General features: G+C 47.5%; 1 protein-coding gene across 1 annotated transcript in view; it reads right to left on the bottom strand.

Annotated features, from left to right (window-relative positions):
* Positions 1-6000, bottom strand: part of ADGRA1 (adhesion G protein-coupled receptor A1) — a 1405372-nt gene that overhangs the window by 973082 nt on the left and 426290 nt on the right. The gene's annotated exons all lie outside the window — the stretch shown is intronic.

The raw sequence follows: 6000 nt of genomic DNA, 5'->3' as shown, positions 1-6000 counted from the left end.
AGACATAATAGGCAAGAGAGGGACAGCCACAGGAAAGAAAGATAGGGGGGAATAGAGGAAAAAACAGAAACAGACAGAGGAGGAGTGAGGAAAGAGAGGAGGCAAGAAAGACAGTAAGTGGGATGATAAAAAGAAAGAGGGGAGTATAAAAAGAGAAAGAGGGGAAAACAAGTAATTGATTCATTGACAAAAAGAGAAATAGAAGAGGAAAAAGAGAGAGATGGAGGAGAGATAGAAAGGAGGTGAAAAGAAGGTAAGAGCACTGAAGAGGGAGAGAGAGAAAAGAAACCCAGGCAGCCCGAAGCCAACAGCTAGATTATATTATACATCTGTCAATGGTGGTCATTCCGAGTTGTTCCCTCACTAGCTGCTTTTAGCAGCATTGCAAACACTAGGCCGCCGCCCTCTGGGAGTGTATCTTAGCTTAGCAGAATAGCGAACGAAAGATTAGCAGAACTGCTACAAAATATTTCCCTGCAGTTTCTGAGTAGCTCCAGACCTACTCCTAGATTGCGATCACCTCAGTCCGTTTAGTTCCTGGTTTGACGTCACAAACACGCCCTGCGTTCGGCCAGCCACTCCCCCGTTTCTCCAGCCACTCCTGCGTTTTTACCTGGCACGCCTGCATTTTTTAGCACACTCCCTGTAAACGGCCAGTTTCCGCCCAGAAACACCCACTTCCTGTCAATCACACTACAATCACTCGAGCGATGAAAAAACGTTGCTCGAGCTTGTGTAAATCTACAAAGTTTTGTGTGAAAGTACTTAGCGCATGCGCGCTGCGTACCATGCGCATTTTTGCCGTTTTTTCACTTAATCACTGCACTGCGAAAATCGGCAGCGAGCGATCAACTCGGAATGACCACCAATGTCAATAAGTGATTAGCTAAAGACAGTGCAGGCAGTCAATATTCATTCACCAATCCTTACCAGCACAAAGTCTATCAATGCTATAGGAGTTAGTGCCTCCTAAATATTTGTGATTTTCACTTGATTTAGGGTTATTTAATTTATTTTACCCACATTTTTTCTTTTTACGTGAGAGTTGCACTAAAAAATAAATATAAATAAATAAATAACAAATTGGAGTGAGTACAATGTACTGTATGCACACTGCAACCCTTGCAAACATTTGATCAGTGAACATTATACAATTTCACACTCAGCCCAAAATCAGTTTTGTAAATGTAGTCTTGAAACTGCAGGCTGGCAAGTTTCGTACTTATTCTCTTACTCAAGATATTTCTGCACGTCAGCATTTTCTGCACATTTTGAGTGTAAAATTGGAGACGGAACACTGTAAAACATGCATTCCTCACAAAGAAAAAAAAGAAAATCATTATTTGGAGATTCATTTTTACATCTTCGCCAAGCATTACATCACCCACTTGTTAAAGATAATCAACAATGCATCATTAGTTTCACAACATGAATTTGAAAGGATATATTATAAATCTCTGTTTTTTAGAGAACCAATTTCCTGTTAATCAAAAACTAAAATTGAGAAATGCTTCAGTCTGTTTTGAATGCAGAGTTTGAAAATAGCAGAAATCTATTGGGAGTGTCTGCATTGTAGATTAATGAAACAAATCTCTCCCTTTTTTTTTAACGTCTTTCATTTTTTGAGGGATAAGCAATTGAGCTCATGAGCAAGCATAATCATTCGCCTTACGGAAATGAGGGACTTTCACCTTCTGCATTATATTTAATCTAGAGATAAACATCCTAGTGACATTTGGTGGACCCCTTTGTTCTAAGTAAGCATTCGTTACCTTTCATACCAAGAAATAAAGACACGGAGACTTGAATTTGGCAGAAAAATTGCTAGCTATTTATTTGACCCTAACCATAGCAAACCTGTAAATGGAAAACTTTTGTTAAGATGCCGAAACAGCCGGCATATGGTGGCAGAAAAAAGAACGGCTCTATTAAACTGACGCTAACCTTAAAAATTCTAAAATCAAAACCATCTTAATTTAAATACAAACTATCAAAACGGTAATAGGTGCTAGCTCCACCCCCACAATGACTTCCCACGGGGTGCCCATTCCGCTGCCTCCCGGTCGGGTGGTCGAGCGGCCAATAAGTCGATGGAGGTGAGTGCACCTAAACCAAATCAAACTGTAAATCACTACAGCTTACCATACAACTACAAACTGCCGTTCTTTTCCGCCAATAAATAGCCAACGATAAAACCAGCCAACAATTCAATGCCAATGCACTCCGTGCCAGAACCTCTACCAAACAGGGTGGGAGGGCGGGAAGGCAATTTCAGCAACCAGAGAGAGACAAAATGGCCTATCCTTCCCTATATATGCTAACCCTCCCCTTTTTCCAAGGGCTGTACTTTCCTTCCAGCTAGGTCCACCCCTCACAAGATGTTTAACTCATTCCTTTCCTATGCTGTCAATTCTCTCTCCTAAACATCCTAGTGACATTTGGTGGACCCCTTTGTTCTAAGTAAGCATTCGTTACCTCTCATACCAAGAAATAAAGACACGGAGACTTGAATTTGGCAGAAAAATTGCTAGCTATTTATTTGACCCTAACCATAGCAAACCTGTAAATGGAAAACTTTTGTTAAGATGCCGAAACAGCCGGCATATGGTGGCAGAAAAAAGAACGGCTCTATTAAACTGACGCTAACCTTAAAAATGCTAAAATCAAAACCATCTTAATTTAAATACAAACTATCAAAACGGTAATAGGTGCTAGCTCCACCCCCACAATGACTTCCCACCCGGAGGGGTGCCCATTCCGCTGCCTCCCGGTCGGGTGGTCGAGCGGCCAATAAGTCGATGGAGGTGAGTGCACCTAAACCAAATCAAACTGTAAATCACTACAGCTTACCATACAACTACAAACTGACGTTCTTTTCCGCCAACAGCGAAAGACTCCTCCCCAGAGTCTTCGCACCGCCACCATAACCTCACACTAACTCCTGCAACACTAGGAACAGATCCTCCAGGAAAAACATCATCCCCTCATTGGATAGGTGCACACCATCAGGCCGAAAAAGGTGACTGTCTCGGAACCGAATCCTAGGGTGGCGAACTACCTTGCCTCCGTGGGACAGCACCCACTTCGCCACCGCCACATTCACCTTCTTTCTGGCCTCATCAATTACGCGACCGTCCGTCACACCTCGCCAACTCAACCTTGGCACCATCAATGAGAACACCAATATGCAATTGGTCCATGCCGCGGCCACACTTGCCAGATCCTGTATCATGGCCCACCGCAACTCCAAAGACGTCCTCTTTCCCAGGTCGTTGCCACCCAGATGGACAACCAATACTCTAGGAACTCCATGCTTGCTGGCCTGACTGACTAGTCTACTCCTCAGATCTTTCCACATCATTCCTCGCCAACCAAGCCATCTAACTCCCTGAGCCCTAGGAAACCGCTGAGCCCCAGCCGAGGCTAAAAACTTTGCGTCCCAAAAAACATACGAGTGGCCCACCACCCAAACGGTCAAGTCATCAGCAAACCAACCTGAAGAGGAGGAAAAGGGGGTAAAATTGGTTACTAAATATCTAAACCATAATTCAGTAAGTGCATTAACCTGAAAAATCTGCCAAAAAGAAAAAAATTTTGTTTCCTAATATTGCAGAAATCTCGGCCTAGCCGATCTGCACGAGCTTCGAGCCAATTTGAAGCATAACATGAACACACGAATGGGGAAAATGAAAACAAATTAAAAAATATATAAAACGGGGGGGGGGGGGTTAAAAAGGGGTAAAACATGTAAGAACTCAGCTGGAGGTGAAAGCGTAAAGACCTGCTGAGGGACTCTGATTAGAACGAATTAGCCGAATTGTGGATTAGAATTCAGTCCGTCAAGTTAGGCAAAAAATCGCAAAATAACTCCAGACCCCCGCTGCCGGCTCATGCCCGCAACGGCGAGTAGCTAATCCCTGAGTAGGATAAAAAGGGGGGAAGACAAACACACACACAACACCATAACGTACTGAACTGTACAACATGACTGAACAACTGTAATTAAACAACAAACTACGCGCGAGCCAACATCTCATGCAACGAAGCGAATATACCGTCTGTAACTTGACGACTTCCATCGCCCCACCGCCTGGACCTCGGCCATGGAAAAACCCGCCGCCGCAGCCGACGTCGCAGCCCCTATGCAAAAGGAATGCGTCCCGAAAGCAGCCGGTGGAAGGCCCAAGCTCGCAAGACAGCGACCCAGCATCCAACGAAATTGATACTTCGTCACCGGCAGCCCGTCATAATGCAGCAGCCATGACCCCCGACCGCCGGGCCGTACTGCCGCATACTGCACTGCCAAACTTACTGGGCAAATGCTCTCATCCAGTGCCGGAATCAAGGTGACCCAACGGCCTCTCCCCACTTGGTCCGTCTTAGAGCAACGCAATCTGCAAAGCAAGGACCTCTCACCCACCACCACGTCCCCGACCAGCATGCGCGAATCTGCTCGCTTAGAAGGCGCCACCAATTCCGAAACCCTAAAGGCCCCGTGGTAAGCCATTGAGAACGCCAAACTGAACAACAGCGACTCAAACATGGACGATGCGACACCTCCTACCGCCCTGATGACAGCTGGCAATAAGGCCGCGTCAATGGGACGCCTCTTGTCAGGCGGCGTCGGCGCGACTCGCGCCCATCCTTTCATCGCCTTCAGCAGAATCCCACTTTTCGTCACGTCGGGGACGCCCTTTATTTTGCTGAAAAACAAAATCCCAGCCAAGTACCGGGCAACCACCGCTCTGGACCTACCCGAAACATACAGCTGCCAAATAAAAGAAAGCATCATCCGATGCCCGCTCTTACCTTGTGAATTCCGTCCTTGAACAAACTCCTCCCAGTCGCTCCAGGCTTGCCTGTAAGCCGTAAGCGTAGTTGGCGCGACTGACAGCAACGCTAGACCCTCCAGTCCGGCCCGATCACCTGCCAAACATAACCGGGACAATGAAAACCATGCTCGTCGGCCTCGGGTGCCAACAAACAAAATCTTTCCCACTGCCCTCGAGATAACGCGTCAGCAATTCCGTTCTCTAGCCCCGGCACGTGCTGCGCGCGGAACCACACGTTCCGACGTAAGCACGTCAACAGCAACTGCCCCAACACCCGCAGAACGACCAGCGACTTCGCCCTCTGGTTGTTAATCGCATGCACCACACCCAGATTATCACATCTAAACAAGATGCTGCGATGAGCCAGCCGGTCGCCCCATACCTCCAGCGCCACCATAATGGGGAAAAGCTCCAGAAGCAAAAGGTCCTTTGTTAAACCTTCGCGATGCCATTCCACCGGCCACGAGGCCGCGCACCAAGATCCCTCCAGATAGCAACCGAATCCAGAGGCATCCGCTGCGTCGGTGAACAACTGCAACCTAGCGCTGTCCACCATTGGGGCCTGCCATATACACACCCCGTTGAAGTCCTCCAGGAACGAGGCCCATATTGCCAAATCCCTCTTAATCTCTGAGGACAAACGCACGAAATGGTGTGGTCTGGCACACCCCGCAGTCGCCCTTTCCAGCTTCCGGCAAAAAACCCTGCCCATCAGGATAACCCGACAAGCAAAGTTCAACATGCCCAGCAAGGACTGCGCCTGCCGTAGTGTGACCTTACGCGATCCTACAAACCGGCAAATGGCGTCGCGGAGCTTCACCACCTTGTCCCGAGGAAGCCGACACGCTCTTTCTACTGTGTCAACCTCAATCCCCAAAAAGGACAAGCAGGAGGACGGGCCCTCTGTTTTATCCTTGGCCACAGGAACGCCGAAGTGGAAAAACAGCGCTCGGATGCTGAAAAGCAAGTCGCTGCACCGAGGTGAATTTGCCGGGCCCGCGCACAGGAAGTCATCGAGGTAATGGGCAACCCCGTGACCCCCTGATGAAGACTCCACGCACCAATGTAAAAAAGTGCTGAAACGCTCGAAAAATGAGCATGAAACGGAACATCCCATCGGCAAACATTTGTCGATGAAATACTCCGCTCCAATCCGGAAACCCATAAA

This window comes from Pseudophryne corroboree, chromosome 3 (genome assembly GCF_028390025.1).
Source record: "Pseudophryne corroboree isolate aPseCor3 chromosome 3, aPseCor3.hap2, whole genome shotgun sequence".
Classification (NCBI taxonomy): Eukaryota; Metazoa; Chordata; class Amphibia; order Anura; family Myobatrachidae; genus Pseudophryne; species Pseudophryne corroboree.
The sequence above is the reverse complement of the archived record's forward strand: the minus strand, read 5'-3'. Positions and strand labels throughout refer to the sequence as shown.